This window comes from Coregonus lavaretus (genome assembly GCF_964263955.1).
Source record: "Coregonus lavaretus genome assembly, contig: HAP1_SCAFFOLD_3205, whole genome shotgun sequence".
Classification (NCBI taxonomy): domain Eukaryota; kingdom Metazoa; phylum Chordata; class Actinopteri; order Salmoniformes; family Salmonidae; genus Coregonus; species Coregonus lavaretus.
In genome coordinates this window covers 22,974-45,496 of record NW_028165455.1, presented here as the reverse complement: position 1 = coordinate 45,496, position 22,523 = coordinate 22,974, and the positions used below count along the sequence as shown (strand labels likewise).

The window sequence follows — 22,523 nt, the reverse complement described above, 5'->3', positions numbered from 1 at the left end:
GCATCCCAAATGGCACCCTATTCCCTGTATAGTGCACTACTTTTGACCAGAACCCTAAGGGCCTGGTCAAAAGTAGTGCACTATATAGGGAATATGGTTCCATTTTGTAAGCAGCCTCACACTGAGTATTGAACTGGATGTCTGACATAGAGCTATGTGTGTGTATTGCTTTAGAAATGTGTGCATGACTCATACTAGAAAACTGTTGCATTTCAAGACTTGCTGTTAATAATAACACATCTGTCTTGACAGTCAACTTATTTTTCTGCTGACGATGGATCTTAGGTCTAAAACACTCTTTCTCCCTCTCCCTCTCTGTGAGCATGTTTGGATGACTATGTGTAACCTGTGTAACCTACGTCCCAAATGACACCATATTCCTTATACAGTGCACTGTTTTTTACCAGGGCCCATAGGCCTCTGGTCAAAAGTAGTGCACTATATAAGGAATATGATGCCAATTGCAATGCAGACAATGCCTCTCAGAGGGTGGTCTGGGTCTGGCACCAAGGTAGAGGAGAACTTGACTAAGAGGAACATCCATTGAGAGATGACCTTCCTTCATTTTCCAACTGAACCTGAGGTTTGGCGCTGACCTGTATTTTTATTTCTACACACACTCAGATTCAGTTTCATTACGTTTAACCATCTCAGTCTTCTCAGTCTTCTCTTTCCTTTATTTAATCTTTAACCTCCAACTACTGTGTTTCCTGAGGTCTTTCCACACACACACACACACACACACACACACACACACACACACACACACATCTATGGACCATTGGGCCAATCCTTTCGTATCAGGATTCCTCTGAAAGGGAATTATACATTACCATGGCAACTAACTGTCAATATTTACAATACATTCTTGCCAGGTCCAGTGGCACTGCTATGCAATTGTATACAGATGGAGATAAAAGGGGTTGAGGTCAGAACAATATGTATTATACACGTAGCAGAGGAAATGGTTCTACTGCAGAGTCGAAGCAAAAAGGATTACATAGGCTACTGGGTTCCTTTCTTGTAGCATGAAAAGCACAGATCCTGCCAAAGTAGATTCCTACCAATGTCTAGTAGCGTATTATTGCTCTCTAAAGAATGGAATTAAACTGAAAGCAAATAATGATAACAGGTGTATGTAATGTGAAAAGTAGAATAGTGAAAAACCCAATTCAAGTTGTTTCAGCAGCACTGATGATATGGAAGACTGAGGGCATGACTTAAGCAAACACAAGCTTTATAAAGTCTAAAAAATCCTATTAATGCCATGCCTCCTATTGGCAAAACTTTCACACACAAAAATCACACATTGCCACAGTCCAGTAGACCTACATGAGTATAAAGGTATAAAACAATCTATGTAAAATCCAAAAGGTCTATTGCACAACACAAGCATTAGTAGCATGGTCCCTGGAGCTCAGCTGTGCTTCACATATAGCCTCCATCCATCCCTGCTGTTCTGATGTGGTGCCAGCCCGGAGGAAGAAGGTCCGTTTCCTGTCCTTAGGCGTAATAGTCCATTCGAATGATCCATCTCCTCCTTCAACAGCCTCTACCACCGCCCCAACCAGGTTGATGGTCTTCAGAAGCTTCTGGATGAAGAAGTGATGTTGTTTTAGATGGCAGATAAGCTGTGCACCCCAATTTGCACCCTATTCCCTATATAGTGCACTACTTTTGACGAGAGCCCTATGGTCCCTGGTCAGAAGTAGTGCACTTTGGGAGCAATTTGGGATGCATAGATGACCTAGGCCTATATTTTGCTGCCTTGTAATAAAATGCAATGAATGCAAAGCACTGTCTCTACATGCCAAGGATACATGTAGACTAAATAACAATAGCCTACTATATTATTGACATTGTATTCTGAGACAATGTTCAAAACACCTAGCTGAGGGAGACCTTGCCACCTTGCTACAGTAGCAGTAAAAGGCACGCTGCTATGGTAACAGGACAACAACGTAGCAAGTAGGGAAACATGTTTCACTGACAGTGCTGAAAGTTCCAATGTAACGCTTGGTCGCATAGCTATTTTGTCACACTGACTGTACCATAATCATCGGGCAAAAATTATACATTCTAAAAAACTATTTAGTCTTAGCTTGACATGTTGCACAGGAAATGACCTGTTGTCTTCTTACCTCTTCATTTTCACCATACAACAGTTTAGTTTCTTTCAACTGAAACCATGCAGGTTTCCACCGGTGCGTAAAATGTGTGCGCTTGGATAACCATCCTTTTTTATCCTCTTTTACCGCAAAGGAGTTTTCATCTGCACCGTTAGAGGTCGCAGATACTACAGCCATCATATAGTTTTGAGACAAATAACGGGGATAGCTGAGAAAATAGCTTATACTTCAAGGGCGTCACACACCCAAAGCCTACCGGGTAATGTCGTTCTTATTGTCTAGCTGCACCATCTACAGATGGCCGGTGGAACAAATACTAGAACTTCTAGTCCCAGAAAGTCCTGTGTTCTGTTGTTACCCAATGAGTGGGGACATGAGTTACTATGGTGCCATAATAGGATACGCATGAACTGGTTGAGATCTGGCTACGGGAAAAAAGTTTTGAGAGGAAAGTACCCCATAGTTGACAAAAGACTCGGACTTCGCACTCAATGCCAAAATAGAGAGTTTGGAGGCACACCAGGCCTTCGTGATTTCACAGTTCAAGCGTTCGAACTTCTTGGAAGATTGGAAATAAAACACACTTTTCATCTCCAGAGAGCAAAAACGGTCCTTTTCGAAAAGGTAATGTACACGTATAGGCTTTGTGGGGGCGTTTAGGCTATAGTGAACAATATCAAGCATAGGATAGCAGCTACAAGCAATTGCATGAACATGTTTTACTTCTCCCATCCAAATGAGAGCACTATGTGTCTCTTGGTTCCACATGTGTTAGGCTAGTTGAAATTCCTTATGCAAAGGCACAACAAGTAATAATAGTAATACTACTAATAATACTGTTATTCTATTGTTGTTATTACTGTATTATTAATACCCTTTAAAGGGTTTTATTAAATTATTGTATACAGAACAAGCTGTTTCGCAGCCTATTCATTTACATTAACTGTTGGCTTATCAATGAGCAATTATAATCTGACTCATTGATCTGACAGGAGTGTTTTCCCCACAATTCTGGCCACGCATCTCCATTCGCCTATCTACTTTAATAGTTTGCTTTTTTGTTGCCAGGTAATTTCCGGGGAGTGAGAAACTTTCTGTTACAAGGAGCAACTGATGAGAGCTGCGCTGTGCTTGTTTCCTCTACTCACCGTAAGAACTGGCTGTTGCTGCCCTGCGGCGGAACATTCTCCAATGGTTGGGCGCTTTTGGAGTTTTGGCAGCTCGATTTAAAAAAAAAAGATTCACTTGTCCTCAGAATGGTTTGTAGAGCTGATAATGTAGGAATAATCAACAGGCTTTCATTAAAACATTACTTACTGTTATGAATCTCATGTGAGCTGTCGATGAGGAAACTTGTACAGGGCACAAGTTACACTTTAGAGTAGGCCTAATTGTTTATTTTCTATAGGGGTAGTGTTCAGTATGATCTATTACTTATTCAACCGGCTGGATATTCTAAACAAGATGACCAAGATGCTTCAACATACCCGATGTCGTTGAAAAGAAGTTGAGAGCTGCTATTCTAAATAATACATGTCGGTCAACTTTGCATCTTTACCCCGTCAAGAATCCGTCAAGAAGACATAAAGCTAGCCAATGTCTGCCTGCAGCAGTTCGTCCCTTCCACCCTTACCTAGACTTTACCCCCTCTCTGTGGCCCCCCACCCAGTGGCCCCACCGACTCCCTCGCCGTCTCCAAGCCCGCCGGCAACACTCTACGGTCGGCTGTCAAATGGGAGTCTCAGCGCCCCGAGCCCCACCAACTCCCAGTGCTCTTTCCACGGGGTGTCTTTTCTCCTCCAGATCGGACTCACCAGGGAAACGGTGAACTTGGATGCCAGCGATCTGTCCGGGCTATCTGCGGTGAAGGAGCTTGTATGTTCAATAGTGGATCAAAAGGTAAATACTGTCTCTAATAATTTCTGGGCAATAGTATACAATAGCATAATCCTCCTCATGATGTATGTGGGTATGCATGAAGACATGCACTTCATTTCATGTCAAACTTCATTTCTTTGTAGGCTACACTCTAGACAAGGGCTCTCCAACCCTGTTCCTGGAGAGCTACCGTGCTGTAGGTTTTGGCTCCAACCCTAATCTAGCGCACATGATTCTAATAATTAGCTGGTTGATAAACTGAATCATGTTAGTTACAACTGGGGTTGGATTGAAAACCTGCAGAAGGGTAGCTCTCCAGGAACACGGTTGGAGAGCCCTGCTCTAGGCTATAGTGTTATTGATTACATATTTAAACAGAACATTTGAAAGATCTTGTTGGATTCTAAGGGTTTCACGATTCACATTTGCACTGTTTTTGTAGTTATTACTGTTTTATAGACTGTAGACGTGTTGTATTATACCATGAAGCGTGGCGTTATATTTAAGCAATAATGCCCGAGGAGGTGTGGTATATGGCCAATATACCATGGCTAAGGGCTGTTCTTATGCACGACACACTGTGGAGTGCCTGGACATAGCCCTTAGTTGTGGTATATCGGCCATATACCACAAACCCCCGAGGTGCCTTATTGCTATTATAAACTGGTTACCAACGTAATTAGAGCAGTAAATATAAATGTTTTGTCATACACATAGTATACGGTCTGCTATACCACAGCTGTCAGCCAATCAGCATTCAGGGCTTGAACCACCCAGTTTATAATGTAAAATGAGCATCAGTGTGGAAAAAAGAGGTTGCATTTGAGAGAAAAACAATGAAAACAGGGCAACAGTATATACAGTTGAAGTCGGAAGTTTACGTACACTTAGGTTGGAGTTATTAAAACTCGTTTTTTCAACCACTCCACAAATTTCTTGTTAACAAACTATAGTTTTGGCATGTCGGTTAGGACTCCCATGGGCAAAGAAACTCAAAAGGGGTGATGATATTAATTAACAGTAATTTCGATCCGAATGTGCAAATTGTCCAAACAGATATGCAAGGTAGATGGATTATTTTAAATATGTTATTGGACCATAAACAGATATGGCTCATTAAACTTTACGGACCAAATAATGATGATCCACACTTCTTTGACAATATATATATAATAAATTATCAACTCTGCAAGTAATTCAAGACTCTATTATTATGGTGGGAGATTATAATACCGTTTTAAATAGCTCAATGGACCGTAAAGGAAATCACACTACAAACAATCACCCTCATGCTCTTAAGGAAATCGTGAATGTCATGGATACATTAGAACTAGTAGAAATATCCTGATCTAGTGAGATATACAGTGGGGAGAACAAGTATTTGATAGACTGCCGATTTTGCAGGTTTTCCTACTTACAAAGCATGTAGAGGTCTGTAATTTTTATCATAGGTACACTTCAACTGTGAGAGACGTTATCTAAAACAAAATTCCAGAAAATCACATTGTATGATTTTTAAGTAATTAATTTGCATTTTATTGCATGACATAAGTATTTGATCACCTACCAACCAGTAAGAATTCCGGCTCTCACAGACCTGTTAGTTTTTCTTTAAGAAGCCCTCCTGTTCTCCACTCATTACCTGTATTAACTGCACCTGTTTGAACTCGTTACCTGTATAAAAGACACCTGTCCACACACTCAATCAAACAGACTCCAACCTCTCCACAATGGCCAAGACCAGAGAGCTGTGTAAGGACATCAGGGATAAAATTGTAGACCTGCACAAGGCTGGGATGGTCTACAGGACAATAGGCAAGCAGCTTGGTGAGAAGGCAACAACTGTTGGCGCAATTATTAGAAAATGGAAGAAGTTCAAGATGACGGTCAATCACCCTCGGTCTGGGGCTCCATGCAAGATCTCACCTCGTGGGGCATCAATGATCATGAGGAAGGTGAGGGATCAGCCCAGAACTACATGGCAGGACCTGGTCAATGACCTGAAGAGAGCTGGGACCACAGTCTCAAAGAAAACCATTAGTAACACACTACGCCATCATGGATTAAAATCCTGCAGCGCACGCAAGGTCCCCCTGCTCAAGCCAGCTCATGTCCAGGCCCGTCTGAAGTTTGCCAATGACCATCTGGATGATCCAGAGGAGGAATGGGAGAAGGTCATGTGGTCGGATGAGACAAAAATAGAGCTTTTTGGTCTAAACTCCACTCGCCGTGTTTGGAGGAAGAAGAAGGATGAGTACAACCCCAAGAACACCATCCCAACCGTGAAGCATGGAGGTGGAAACATCATTCTTTGGGGATGCTTTTCTGCAAAGGGGACAGGACGACTGCACCGTATTGAGGGGAGAATGGATGGGGCCATGTATCATGAGATCTTGGCCAACAACCTCCTTCCCTCAGTAAGAGCATTGAAGATGGGTCGTGGCTGGGTCTTCCAGCATGACAATGACCTGAAACACACAGCCAGGGCAACTAAGGAGTGGCTCCGTAAGAAGCATCTCAAGGTCCTGGAGTGGCCTAGCCAGTCTCCAGACCTGAACCCAATAGAAAATCTTTGGAGGGAGCTGAAAGTCCGTATTGCCCAGCGACAGCCCCGAAACCTGAAGGATCTGGAGAAGGTCTGTATGGAGGAGTGGGCCAAAATCCCTGCTGCAGTGTGTGCAAACCCGGTCAAGACCTACAGGAAACGTATGATCTCTGTAATTGCAAACAAAGGTTTCTGTACCAAATATTAAGTTCTGCTTTTCTGATGTATCAAATACTTATGTCATGCAATAAAATGCAAATTAATTACTTTAAAATCATACAATGTGATTTTCTGGATTTTTGTTTTAGATTCCGTCTCTCACAGTTGAAGTGTACCTATGATAAAAATTACAGACCTCTACATGCTTTGTAAGTAGGAAAACCTGCAAAATTGGCAGTGTATCAAATACTTGTTCTCCCCACTGTATATGTATGTGTATATATATATATATATATATATATATTACGAGAAAAAAACATATGGGGGATTGGAAGTAGTGCAGACAGTTACAATCTATCTGAAATATTAAAGCTGATCTACCCCCTAAAATATATATAAAAAAGTTGGTTAGGACATCTACTTTGTGCATGACACAAGTAATTTTTTCCAACAATTGTTTACAGACAGATTATTTCACTTATAATTCACTGTATCACAATTCCAGTGGGTCAGAGGTTTACTAAGTACTAAGTTGACTGTGCCTTTAAACAGCTTGGAAAATTCCAGAAAATGATGTCATGGCTTTAGAAGCTTCTGATAGGCTAATTGACATAATTTAAGTCAATTGGAGGTGTACCTGTGGATGTATTTCAAGGCCTACCTTCAAACTCAGTGCCTCTTTGCTTGACATCATTGGAAAATCAAAAGAAATCAGCCAAGACCTCAGAAAAAATATGGTAGACCTCCACAAGTCTGGTTCATCCTTGGGAGCAATTTCCAAATGCCTGAAGGTACCACGTTCATCTGTACAATCAATAGTACGCAAGTATAAACACCATAGGACCACGCAGCTGTCATACTGCTCAGGAAGGAGACGCGTTCTGTCTCCTAGAGATGAACGTACTTTGGTGCGAAAAGTGCAAATCAATCCCAGAACAATAGCAAAGGACCTTGTGAAGATGCTGGAGGAAACAGGTACAAAAGTATCTATATCCACAGTAAAACGAGTCCTATATCGACATCACCTGAAAGGCCACTCAGCAAGGAAGAAGCCACTGCTCCAAAGCCGCAATAAAAAAGCCAGACTACGGTTTGCAACTGCACATGGGGACAAAGATCGTACTTTTTGGAGGAATGTCCTCTGGTCTGATGAAACAAAAATAGAACTGTTTGGCCATAATGACCATCATTATGTTTGGAGGAAAAAGGGGGTAGCTTGCAAGCCAAAGAACACCATCCTAACTGTGAAGCACGGGGTGGCAGCATCATGCTGTGGGGGTGCTTTGCTGCAGGAGGGACTGGTGCACTTCACAAAATAGATGGCATCATGAGGAAGGAAAATGATGTGGCTATATTGAATCAACATCTCAAGACATCAGTCAGGAAGTTAAAGCTTGGTCGCAAATGGGTCTTCCAAATGGACAATGACCCCAAGCATACTTCCAAAGTTGTGGCAAAATGGCTTAAGGACAACAAAGTCAAGGTATTGGAGTGGCCATCACAAAGCCCTGACCTCAATCCTATAGAAAATGTGTGGGCAGAACTGAAAAAGCGTGTGCGAGCAAGGAGGTCTACAAACCTGATTCAGTTACACCAGCTCTGTCAGGAGGAATGGGCCATAATTCACCCAACTTATTGTGGGAAGGTTGTGGAAGGCTACCCGAAAACGTTTGACCCAAGTGAGTGGCGCAGTGGTCTAAGGCACTGCATCGCAGTGCTAACTGTGCCACTAGAGATCCTGGTTCGAATCCAGGCTCTGTCACAGCCGGCCGCGACCGGGAGACTCATGGGCGGCGCACAATTGGCCCAGCGTCGTCCAGGGTAGGGGAGGGAATGGCCGGCAGGGATGTAGCTCAGTTGATAGAGCATGGCGTTTGCAACGCCAGGGTTGTGGGTTCAATTCCCACGGGGGGGGCCAGTATAAAAAAATAAAAAAATTATGTATTCACTAACTGTAAGTTGCTCTGGATAAGAGCGTCTGCTAAATGACTAAAATGTCAAATGTAAAATGTAAACAATTTAAAGGCAATGCTACCAAATACTAATTGAGTGTATGTAAACTTCTGACCCACTGGGAATGTGATGAAAGAAATAAAAGCTGAAATAAATCCTTCTCTCTACTATTATTCTGACATTTCACATTCTTAAAATAAAGTGGTGATCCTGACTGACCTAAAACAGGGAATTTGTACTAGGATTAAATGTCAGGAATTGTGAAAAACTGAGTTTAAATGTGTTTGGCTTAGGTGTATGTAAACCTCCGACTTCAACTGTAGTTGTGGTTTTCACGTGTTATCTTTTGTTTAAGTTTCTGCTATGAATGTGACACCTGTGTTTTGCACACAATAGATGCTCCCGTGGTTGTTTAGCTGAGAGGAGTCGGTTTCTCCCTCCTGCCTTTGCAACAGATTGAAATACTGTGGTAGGCTATGAAAAACTGAAAACATGGTATGCACACCAGAGTACACTACATTACTCAACAACATATTCACTTGTTCCTGTAAGCTACATATAAGTGAATTTGTCCCAATACTTTTGGTCCCGTAAAATGGGGGGATTATGTACAAAAAGTGCTGTAATTTCTAAACGGTTCACCCGATATGGATGAAATTACCCTTAAATTAAAGCTGCCAGTCTGCAACTTAACCTCATAGTCATTCTATCGTTTCAAATCCAAAATACTGGAGTACAGATCCAAAACAACAACAAAAATTGTCACTGTCCCAATACTTTTGGAGCTCACTGTATATGGCCTTATCACACATACCATTCCCAGTTTCTCTTTGTGTAACAATTACACAGAGCAACGTAAAACACGTTTTTTCTTGTATGGTTCTTGAGTAAGGGTAGAAAAACAACCTTTTGTTATGATGATGGTTGACTGACGCGACAGCAATGGCACAGCTGAGATGCATGCACTTCTTTTCTGTTTTACTGGCCATGTTAGATTTTACAAGGGAAACCAAAGGAAAGCGTTGTAACATGGTTCATGCTATGTGTGAGCCGTGGTGCAACATCAGCTCTCTTCCTCAATCTAAACATACAGTATATATCGCATGGATATGGTGAAAGAGTGGACAATGACGTTGCTTGGCCTTCAATCTTGCACTAAGCAATACCCTTACATCTAGTCTAGAAGGCATGAGTAAATAAGAATAGAATATGTTTCTGAACACTCCTACATTAATGTGGATGCTACCATGATTACGGATAATCATGAATGAATCGTGAATAATGATGAGTGAGAAAGTTACGGAGGTTAGCATATGATATTTTTGCCTCTGTAACTTTCTCACTCATCATTACATAATTATTCACAATTCATTCATGTTATCCGTAATCATGGTAGTAGCATCCACATTAATGTAGAAGTGTTCAGAAACGTATTCTATCCTTGTTTGCAATAAAAGTGATTTCAAAATGACACAATGCATTATTTACCATTAATTTCTATAGGGCACAACACAATCCGAAACACAACCAAACCAAACTGCAACTGAAGTCACAAACTTGATGTAGTCATTGCGTGCTAGGAATATGGGACCAAATGGGGGGACACCCTCAAACACCCTCAAATAAAAGGTCACATTCTGTACTGTCGCCTCATATAAAACATGTATAGAGCCAAATGAAAAGTTGTAGATTCACTGTCCAAATAAATACATAGGGGAGTCTATATCCACTATCCATATTATCTGGGTCAACAATACAACTACATCACATTAATGATGACGGTTCATACCAGAAAGAGATTTTTATAGACCCTCCCACCACTTCACTTTCAGAGACTATGAGCCCGATGGGCCCTGGTCAATAGTAGTGAATAGGGTGCCATTTGTGATGCACCCCCAGTGTGGGAGTATTGAAACTCCAGGACTATATTTATTGTAGGTCAGGCCATGTAATATTTGTGATTCTGTAGGAGGGGTGGAGGGGAACAGGGACTGTCCCGGGGGGTCCAGGAAGCCAGTGGGGAAGTTCCCCTCCCCTGCAGGCCGACATACTGTCCCGAGCTGCCTCTGCCTGCCCTGCTCGGCTCCGTAGTCACCCCCGGCCTCCCTGTCCTGTCACACAACACAGCTACAGGTTGATGTACGCTGCAGGCCGCAGACAGAGAGGTGCTAGGGTGTTAACATTATTTATTTTCAGAAATGATAGAGAGGGGGGCCGACAGAGGAGAAGGGCTGAGACAGGATTTGTACCTTTGTTGCCAGAGAGTTGTGTGTTTTGGAATTTCCTTGAGGCTACAACTGTTAAGTCAGTTGATGATTGTTGCAATAGTGAGGGAGAAAGAAATCAGATTCTGGCATTCAATTTCACCATCAGCCATTCAAATGCTACAGTACATAAAGAGCATGAAATAGAGCGACTTACTCAGAGCGAGGGAAAATAATCTGCTTACAGCGTTTACCACTGATTATATTTTTCAATAATGTATAACAGATGTAGTCTTTGGGGCATTTTAGATTTACTTACTACGAAGCGCAATTGAGCAAAGGAACTGAATTGCAGATTGCTGAGCTATTCCTTAATGTCCAAGCAAATGCTCCTTGCTCTAATAAAAAGATCTGTCTGTCTTCCAAACTCTTAACCCAGTGTTGGAACTACATAATTAGAATGAACTAGAACTGGAATGATTCACTCTATCGCATCATTCTATTTCTATGGTTCAAAGGTCATCATCATTCATCATCATTTTCATCAGTCCTGAAAACCAATGGCTAATGGCTATGGAGATATTATTCCAGGGTCTTTTGCGCAGCCCCCATTAAGCGCAAGGGCTTGTAGCGTGTCAGCCCTCAGGTTGTTTGCGTGCTGAGGCACAAGTCTTGTTTAGCGTGAGACAGTTAAATTGGTCCTAGGAGATATGGCTCCTTGCCAATGAATGCAATAATAATGGTCACCAATGGTGTCTTTTTGTGTTCTTAGTTATCAAATGCTCATTGAGTTCTTCCTATACCTGATTGTTGTATAGTGGAAGTCCAGCAAGTCTTTGGACAAAGCTTTATTATTATTTTTTAAACCTTATGACATGAGTCGTTAATATGTTATATACTAAGCAACTTCCATTATTCTGGCTTTGTTATTATGGCCATTATTCGACTACATGCATTGTGTGACATGAATGACATGTCAAGGTGACTGGAGCCATGGCACTATGCTGTTGGTGAATTAATGTCTGACCACCCACCCCTCCCCCACTCCTGCATGTGGAGCTGTGCTGTGTTGGTGGAGTGTGTGTTTCCTGCTCCAAAGTGCCATAGGCTAATCATTCGTTTCAGCCAGTGCACAGGACAAGACTGGAACAGCAGAGAGAACAACGATTAACTACAGATGTAGGATCTTAATTTGATCACTCTTTTGTCACATTTCTTGTTGCTGCAGGATTATTTCCCTGCTGTAGCAAACTGGCTCAAATTAAGATCCTACATCTGTACGTGGCCTAGATCCTGGTTTATACTTTCTTGATGAAGTTCTCTCTATCCCCATTTCTCATTAGGCCTGTAACTGATGCATCTGATGGTGTGGTGTCATAGTATGAATATGACTGAGCTCCTTTTCTCTCTTATGAAGACTACCACCCTTTCAATAGGCCCTGGTAAAAAGTAATGCATTATATAGGGAATAGGGTGCCATTTGGGATGAACCCCTGGTGTATTGAAGAGCAAAGATGAAAACGAGAGAGGGAGAGAGAGAGAGTGGGATAGAGAGAAAGTGGGAGAGAGAGCGAGAGAGAGAGAGAGGGTGGGAGGGAGAGAAAGAGAGAGAGAGAAAGAGAGGGAAAGAGAGGGACATTTCACTTTACAGACCATACTCAATTCAGGGATGGGTCTTTTTATGGCATATTATCAACATTTGGTAAATGTAAATGGCAGCTGATTGTGATTACTCTGGTTACGACTGAGCTTGTATTATTTGAGCCAGTTCGCAGGGGGCAATCCGGAATCTCTCTAAGCTTTAATTCATTGGTGATGCTGCTGCTTCTGTTCCTTGTATGTTGGAGAATAAGAATCACATTTTGCTCTAAGATACATACAATGGAATTACCTTTCTTTTAGCATTTTGTTTAGTACCATTGCACGGTTCATAATGATTTATATAAACTTATATGATTGCCCTTTGTATTAAGGGAGGCACTATTATTTTATAATCTCCACAAATCATGATATACAGTAAATATACAGCCCTGGGGGATTTGGTGAAATCAGTTGAGCAGGTTTTCATTGTTGTTTCATTGTCTTATTGATGTTCATTCCTGTAACTTAGAAGGATCCCTAGAATGGATAACTGTGCTTGGTGGGATTCTCCATCCGTTCTAGCTCTGGTTCAGTGCGACTTGCTAATGTTCAGGAAGGCTCAGCGTTAGCCACACTAACAGAGCTACATCCGACAATGTTGACATGCTCCCTCTTTATTGGACAGGCAAGGGTCATTATCACATTCCTGTAGAATGTGTTAAGCTTTAAGGGCTTGGATCTCTGTAGGAGCCTTTGGCCTTGCTTAACATCCCTTGCCTGGTTGCGTCCCAAATGGCACCCTATTACCTATATAATGTACTACTTTTGACCAGAGCTCTGATCAAAAGTAGTGCACTACAGATGTAGGATCTTAACTTGAGCCAGTTTGCTAGAGCAGGAAAATAATCCTGAAGGATTAATCCTGGAAATGTGAATTATTATGTGATTATAATTCATGGACATTTTTATAGGGGTTGATACATTTTTCGTAAGGGGAAATCAAGTCTGAATTTTCTAAGTGGAAATTACAAACTTCAGAAGTATTTTTAAACCTCAAATACACTACACGTTTTAAATTTGCTGCATTGCAGGAAAGTTCTCCTGCAACAGGGTGATCAAATTAAGATCCTACATCTATATAGGGAATGGGGTACCTCTGTGACCTGTTTTATGGAGAAAACTGCTGAGGGGCTTGGAACTCGTCCGAAATCCCTTTTCAGACTATGTAATGTGTGATATGTTAGACCGTGTAAGGCCGGCAGTGGGCTCTCTGGTTTGGAAGTCTTAGGCAGCATCCCAAATGGCACCCTATTTCCCAATAGACCCTGTCCAAAAGTAGTGCACTATATAGAGAATTGGGTGACATTTGGGACCCAGTAATGACATTTTGAAGTTCTATATACGCATCATCGAAGGTAATAAAAGTAATGAGGTGCATAAAGCGTTTTCTAAAATGTCAGTGAGTTTTTGGACACTTTATTTGGGTAGTCCAGATCTGCTCTACAGATGGTCATACTATCAACAAACTATCTGTTGATAAGCAACTGCTTGCTAAGGTTACGGTTAGAGTTAGGGTTAGGTTTAGAATAATGGTTAGGGTAAGGGTTCATGTTAGGACTAGGGTTAGAGCTAGGGTTAGGGTTAGTTGATAGCTAGTTGTAATGCTACTGATAGTCTGTAGAGAGTCTGTAGAGCCTCTACAGATGTACTATCCAAATAAAGTGTTATCGAGGCATTTTCAGATGAAATACTGGTGGTATCCACACTTTATGGAACTCATTCAATTAAATGTATTACCAATGAGAATAAAGCCATCTTCTACTCTCATGGAGTCTACGTTGTGTATGTTCTTCCTCTTAATTGGTTTTGTTGTTATCCGTGAATTTGTCTTTCGGAAATATTCTGTCTTCCACAATAAACTAAAAGAGAGAACATTGTGAACATTGTATTTTCAGTTCCTGTCTGCAAAGACCGCTTCCTTTTTATTGAGCTCCTGCGAGTATCCCTCAATAGTATTTCTAGAGAGGAGAAAAGTGACATCTATGTGTGTCTGTATTGTGGGGGCCTGTGCCTTCCACCATTGGCTGTCACATGGTGTGGATGGTGTGGATTGGACACGCTCACTCGATGATTCATGGGTTAAGCGATAGGCAACGGTTGCGTCCCAAATGGCACCTTATTATCTTTTTAGTGCACTACTTTTGACCACAGACAATAGGGGGATAGGGTGCCATTTGGTTAAATATTGCCAGTGTGTCCAGCCATCTGGCCAACTCTGCACTCCTTTCCTCAGCTCAGCGTGCACTGACCTGCCTGTCTGACATCCACCTTCATTATTAGATGGAGGTGGAATTTATCTGTCTTGAGCTAACACAGACCCTGAAGTACTGCTGTAGGATATATCTTGTCTCTTTTCAGAAAGTCCCTGTCAGACAGTGCTATTTTTTCTACGTTGAAAGCCTTTTGTCCCTCACTGCGAAAAGAAACAAGAATAGTCTTCAGTACAATACCGCGTAAAAATAGCCAAGGACCTTTGGAGTTATACAAAAGCGTGTTTCTGAGTAGTCGACTCAAACACTTGGAAATAGAATTGTGTTATCTTAGTTGTCTCAGTAGTCAATACTATGTATTCATTCTGACATTCCCTAAGGCATAGCTGGCTGTCAACATCTCTGTGCTCCTTATCGTGAATCGTACTGATACAGTGGGGTCTTTTCAGTACGGAACTAGGAAGTGGAGAGAGAGTATTGAGATCTACTGATGCCCACTGATTGTCCAGTAGGAAATCTACAGTATGTGGATTCTGTTCAGCCATGCGAAACAGGGCCCTAAAGGACAAGACACACTGTAACGAACCGTGTGCAGTAGATCACCTGCTGGGTGTCGACGAATGGTTAGAGTCAACGTGTAGAATCATCGGGACCTGATCAGAAAATCATGGCCGCGATGTTCTGTGGTCAGATGCGATAGGACGGCTGCCCTCTGCTGATAACAGTTCGTCGGTGCGGTCTGTTTTGTCCTTTAGGTTTAAATGCAATGACCCTGCTGGCCTCACCACCTCATTTGAGGAAATATCAGCTTGGCTTACTGATAGCTTCCCACATGAGGAAGGAGAACATAGGATTTGACTGGCATCAATGTCAAGCCCATTGTGAGGGCTGGAGGGACATACGTTGACCCGGCCGATGAGGAACAGAACAGTGATGTGGTGTGTATCTTGCAGATGCTGTTAATTGATAACAGTGCATCACTTTTCATATGATCTGAAGTTTGCTTTCTTAAGTCAAATAGGCTACGCCATGCCCGAAAGCTAAACTGTGATTTGACCTACACTTAATGCCAGTACACTGTATGTACTGTGTGTGTGCCTTAATGTACTGTGTGTGTGCCTTAATGTACTGTATCTCCCACTGTAGAATACCCTCACTATTTTAGACCCATAGTCTGACAACGGGCCTATTGTGGCATCAACCCCTCCCGTCTGAATTAATATTATTTTAAATCAATTGCTTTATACAGGATGAGCCAGACCTTGTGTTGTCCTTATCTCTCCCTGAGAGAGAGAGGAGAGAGAGAGAGAGAGAGAGAGAGAGAGAGAGAGAGAGAGAGAGAGAGAGAGAGAGAGAGAGAGAGAGAGAGAGAGAGAGAGAGAGAGAGAGAGAGAGAGAGAGAGAGAGAGAGAGAGAGAGAGAGTGAGAGAGGAGAGAGAGAGAGAGAGAGAGAGAGAGAGAGAGAGAGAGAGAGAGAGAGAGAGAGAGAGAGAGAGAGAGAGAGAGAGAGAGAGAGAGAGAGAGAGAGAGAGATACAGTAGTCTAATGCTTATGGCTCCAGTTTACCAGCCTCAGAGACCAGTGCTCTCATCTGCTCAACAGAACAGTCAGATGTGTGATCAGTCATTGGTCAGCCTGCTTAAGGGAGAGTTATCTCTGTGCATGTGATCAGGCTTAATATAACCTTCTCTGAATGTGAATTTCCCCTAAATGTTTAATGTCAATGGCTACGTCCCAAATGGCACCCTATTCCTTACATAGTGCACTACTTTTGACAAGAGCCCTATGGACACCATGGTCAAAAGTGCTGCACTGTATTGGGAATAGGGTGCCATTTGGGACACAGACATGTACTGATATGACATACTCATTTCCTATACCATAATACAAATGATCATCCCTTCAGAGAGCAAAGTAATTGAGATTTGATTATACTGTACGCCGTTTAACCTACCATTTGAGGCATGTTTTTCCAAGAGCTTCTTGTCTGCACACGGGAGGGAGATATGGGGTTTTTGGCTTATGAATTGGAAAAACTGTCCCAAATTGCCTCAAAAGGCAGTTTAATTAAAAGCTTTATCTCGCCTTACTGGGATGTATGTGCACTCCCTCTATGGTTGATTGTGAGTATCTGGAAGCCCAGTGTTTGTTGATGTCTTTTGGCAGGCAGCCGTTTTGAGTGTGTGGCTTCCTCTACTCTCCTGGTTGATGTCATTTCCATGTAAAAGGACCCATGAACACCAACGTGAAGTTTATAGGACCATGTCAAATCTTGTGTCAATGAAAGCTAAGAGTCTATATCTTTTAGAAATTAAGGCATATATACATTTTCTATCCTAAATATTAGGAATAAGCAAAGGCCTTGATTTCTGGTCAAACAGATGGAAAAGGGGTCTTAGAAAACATCTACCAGAAAAAGTCTTAGAAATACATCAAAACACAATAATGTTGAAGTAAAGACCCCTGCCAACTAATATCAACACTTATATTTAGAGAAATTATTTGCCTTGAAATTCGGTTACCAAAAACCCACATATCTTTAAGATATTTAAAAATGTCTCTCCCTCATGAGGAGGGAGGATCATTAAAGTTCACAGAACAATTAGTTATAGTGTTTTTACTGATATCTATTTGGTTTATGAATTATTAAGTGATTAAAACAACAAATTCTGTTACCAAATTGATAATGGAATTTCAGAAAAATCTTTAACGGAATTACTGCAATTGAATTGGCTACAATGGGAACTCATAGTAGTCACAAAATACAGTTGGGTCACCTGCTACTGTCCTCCTTTCCACTGGCATACTGTTACGTTCAGCTCATAACTGTTTTCTTTCTCTTTCTGTTGTCTGGTGGTCAAAGTATGTGTGAAAACAGTCTGGACAACCCCTCCCTTTCACGCTCCCTCTCTCTCTCTGCCTCTCTCTCTCTCTTCTTTCTCTCTCCAGTTAATGGCACCTCTCCCGGCTCTTACTGACACCTACCCATGAGCCCCCTCTCTTTCCATTTACTGTAACCAGCATCCTTACCCACTGAGCGCCAACTAGCACCGGACGTTCATGGACATTGAAAAGTAGTTGAAATTTGGTCAGTCCACCTTGTCCACAGAAATAGTTTTTTGTTTTGGGGATTGGCCGGAACAGCTTTAATTTCAACGTCCATAGATGTCCATTTTTGGTCCGGTCATGGCTTGATTTGGCCCAAACATAGACATCCATGATTGGTTTGGATTTGGTCCAGTCTGGATCAGACCAAATCTTAACCAATTATAGACGTCTATGTTTCACAAGTGTAGAGAGCACAGTACAGTACAATAGAACACAGTAAAGGAAGAAAAAGTTGAGCAGAGTATACAGTACAGTTCTGTACTGTAGAGTAGAATAGAGTAGAGTTCAGTACAGTAAACAGTAGAGCACACTATAATGTACTGTATTAAACTGTACTGTACTGAACTATACTCTATTTTACTGTACTGTACTCTACTTTACTGTACATTTACGTCATTTAGCAGACACTCTTATCCAGAGCGACTTACAGTTAGTGAACACATTTTTTTTTTTTTATACTGGCCCCCCATGGGAATCGAACCCACAACCCTGGCGTTGCAAACGCCATGCTCTATCAACTGAGCTACATCCCTGCCGGCCATTCCCTCCCCTACCCTGGACGAATTGTGCACCGCCCATGAGTCTCCCGGTCGTGGCCGGCTGCGACAGAGCCTGGATTTGAACCAGGATCTCTAGTGGCACAGTTAGCACTGTGATGCAGTGCCTTAGACCACTGTGCCACTCAGGAGTACTCTACTGTACTGTACTGAACTCTACTGTACTGTACTCTACTTCAGCGATTCTCAACTGGGGGGTCGCGACCCAACCAGCCCCGGACGTTGATGGATGTTGAAAAGTAGTTGAAATTTGGTCAGTTTGCCTTGTCCACAGAAATAGTTTTTGGTTTTTGTTCCTGTCCAGACCAGCTTTAATTTCAACGCCCACAGATGTCGATTTTTGGTCCGGTCCGGCCTTGATTTGGCCCAAACATAGACGTTCATGATTGGTTTAGATTTGGTCCAGCCCGGATCGGACCAGATCTTAACCAATCATAGACGACTATGTTTCACAAGTGTGGAGAGCACAGTACAGTACAGTACAATAAAACACAGTAAATTAAGAAAATGAAACTTATTCTACAAGAACCAATATCAATCCCTAAAAACACAACCTTGGATAGCTTTCCAGATTTAACCGATAAATTGGTCCACATGGAAAACTAAAGGCATAGAAACCATAAATGACCTGGTAGTAGGAAATACATGTATTTACATTACAACATTAATTAATTTGTCTATAATAATTATACAAGATACAACATTCACTATTTCTACAGCACAACGGAAGAGTCATGTCTTAATTGTAAAACTAATAATGACTCAATAATCCATGCCTTCTGGGAATGTTATAAAGTCAAAAAGTTATGGGCGGAGTTAGAAAGTTGTATTACAATGTAGAAGTATTACAATGTAAATGAACTTTTAATCCGTCTGTCTGCATATTTCAAGACATGGCATATAAGGTTGCAGTGATGGGTTGGACGATACTTTTCTCATCAATCATCATTAAAAAACATATACTTAAAAACAGGAAATCAACCAATCCTCTGTTGTTAACGCAATGGAAGGGTAAAATGCTTTATTATTTAAAAAAATAAAGTGCGTGGGCTACGGAGAGAAACAAAATGGTGCAGTTTGAGGCCATTTGGGAGAAAGTGATGCGGGCGCTGGAGATGGGGGTGTGTGCTACTGGATTTGGGAAGGTGTGATGTAGTTGATGTTTGTATGATGTTGTCGTTTGTATGTGTGTGTTCTGTATTGTTTATAAAAGATAAAATAAAATCTTACAACAAAAAAAGAACACAGTAAAGTAAAAAACAGTTTAGTTCAGTACAGTAGAGTACAGTACAGTACAGTATAATACAGTACAGTAAAGAAAACAAATGTTTAGCTACGTGTAGCTCAGTACAGTATAATCCTGTACTGTACAGTAGAGTAGAATAGAGTAGAGTTCAGTACAGTAAACAGTAGAGCACACTAGAGTTGAGTACACTATAATGTACTGTACTGTATTCTACTGAACTATACTGTACTGTACTGAACTATACTCTACTCTACTGTACTCTACTGTACTGAACATTGGTACGGTCCAGACCAGCTTTAAATTCAACGTCCACAGATGTCGATTTCTGGTCCGGTCCGATCTTGATTTGGCTTAAACAGAGACGTTCATGATTGGTTCAGATTTGGTCCTCTACTCTTCTCTACTCTGCTGTTCTGTGCTGTTCTGAGCTGTTCTGAGCTCTACTGTGCTGTACTTTAATGTCCAAACTTGTGAAACATAGACGTCTATGATTGGTTCAGGGTCCGATCCGGACCAACCAAATGTGGTCTTATTTGGGGGGCGGAGCTCATAAAAATAATAGCCAGTTTGTAGAATAATACCCAAATATGCAAAGGAGGATATTGCATATTTCTACCTTTGTGTACCTATTTAGAATAGATCAACATGAAGAGAGGGACATTCATGTCTATAATTATGGATTTCTGTGTAGTACAGACCAGGGACCCATGATGAAATTCTGTTACCGCAATTCTGTTACCCGGTGTACATCCACTTCACTTACTGTAGTTCAATAACCAAAAGAGATTTTTTCAAAATCAAGGTGTCATGTCATAGCTGACACCCAATTTAGCATAAGCAAAAAACAAACAAACGTTACCGTGGAATTGCCCTTGGTGCACTGCACGAGTAATGGTTACATAGCTGTAGCCCTAATTAAATCAATTGGCCCTTGTGCCTTTTTTTACTTTCTGTTTTTACAATCCTCTCAGTTTTATGTTTGGCTCCCTCCCTGTAACGGCTTTTAAGCATATTTGTAGCAGAACAACCAAGTAGTTCATTCATTGTTTCCAATTCCACCACCAAACCACCAGATTCAGCAGTGAAAATGTCCATCTTTGAATGAAAAGTAATGAAAACTATCATAAGGAATCTATTCTTTAAAAAATAAAATAAAAATAAATATGTGTGTGTAGAGCGGTGTTGTGGCGTTATCCAGGGAGAAAGCACAGCACATCTTCCATGTGAATGTGGACAGACAGGGGGACTGAGTTCTCTTCAGGAGTGCGTCCCAAATGGCACCCTATTACCTATATAGTGCACTACTTTTGACAAGGGCCCATAGGGCTCTGGTCAATAGGGGCCCATAGGGCGCTGGTTAAAAGTAGTGCACTATATAGGGTGACATTTGGGATGCAGACCAGGAAAAATGCACATGTCCCTGAGATCCACTGTGCTTCATTCACAATGCTTCAAAACATAGGCTACATCTCAAATGGCAACCTATTCCCTATGTAGTGCACTACTTTTGACCAGGGTCCGTAGGGCTCTGGTCAACAGTAGTGCACTATATAGGGAAAAGGGTGTCATATGGGATGCAGACTCTGTTTGTTTGTTTTTGGCCAGGCAAGGGCACGATTATACGATCCCCATTAAGAGTAGCCGAGTTTCATCCACTAGGCTTTAATTGATTATTATATTGAAGTGCCTTCCAGTCCATAGGTAGGCAGCGTGTAAATATTGGAGAGTGTAATTGTAATTTCCTAAATGGGGGTGGATGATTTCTAGTCACCTCTTACATTGTTCCTCACCTGCATCATGTATCTGCTGTGTTCTCTGGTGAAGAGGAGGAAGTGCAGATAGTTGTATCATGTGTGATGTTATCCTAATGGGACGAAAAGGTTATTCCATGCTGCTGAAACTGACAGGGACACCTGAAGCTTTCAAGTCTAATTTGCATCCCTACCTATACGTTTAGCCTACTTAACTCATGATTACATACTCTTTCGTGTATGAGTGGATGGATGCATAAAGGTTGAACCTCTCTGACAGTTCCTTGTACTACACTGGTATTTATGGTGTTGAAACAAGTCCTGCTGAGACTGAGGTTGTCCAAATATGGACACCGTAGGTATTGAAAGTTGTTGTTTAACTGCATCCACAGCAACTGTTAGTGGCAGGGATGTTACTGATATTACGGAAACAATATTATAAAACTGGTTGTTTGGATCCTGGTTGCTGATTGGACAAGCAGCGTTCCAAGCCGTGGTGTGTTGGCCGTCACTGGCACACTATGCCTGCTAAACAGTTCCATCTGAAAATGATCACTTGGCCTCCATAAGAATAATCTTGTTCATGTTGCTGTCCGAATCATCTCTTGTATTTATCTAAACTCGCACCAGCCTAGCATTTAGTTTGGTAGAGCGGGGGATAGGATAATCCTTGCTGTCTGCCTGGCCGACCTCAGAAACAATGTTTCACCTTCGAATTTTGAAACTCTGTACCATACACAGAGAGTGAATAGTGCCCAGACTCAGCCTAGACCAGACAACTTTTTCAGAGCTAGGCAAAATCACGCATCAACATCATTATCATGGACATATCCAAGTAAATGCCAATAGAAAAAAAGATCAAACAAACGAAAATGCAGCTAGTGTACTGTCATTCGAGGTTCAATGTTTGAGTTAGCTGAAGTTGGCTAACTAACTAGCAAGTGACACGAACGTTATCCAGCCTGCATAGCAACCATTTTGTTTAGAACGGACGACCAGTCCTTTTGCATAGCAACTATGCAAAAATAAATAATGGGTGTGTTCGTAAATTCAATCTGGAGTGCCAGAGTGCGCTCAGAGTGCACTCTGGGCGTTTGTAAATTCAGAGCGTTGTCAGATTGTCCGTTCATAAATTCAGAGCG

The 22,523-nt window shown here is 41.7% G+C and overlaps 1 pseudogene across 1 annotated transcript in view; it reads left to right on the top strand.

Annotated features, from left to right (window-relative positions):
• The first annotated feature begins 2,604 nt into the window (after nt 1-2,604).
• Nucleotides 2,605-22,523, top strand: part of LOC311115847 (serine/threonine-protein kinase D3-like) — a 42,227-nt pseudogene continuing 22,308 nt past the window's right edge. Inside the window, exons 1-2 of the transcript in view lie at nt 2,605-2,753; nt 3,198-4,028. The product of the transcript in view is annotated as a serine/threonine-protein kinase D3-like (transcript). The remainder of the gene's footprint in view (nt 2,754-3,197; nt 4,029-22,523) is intronic.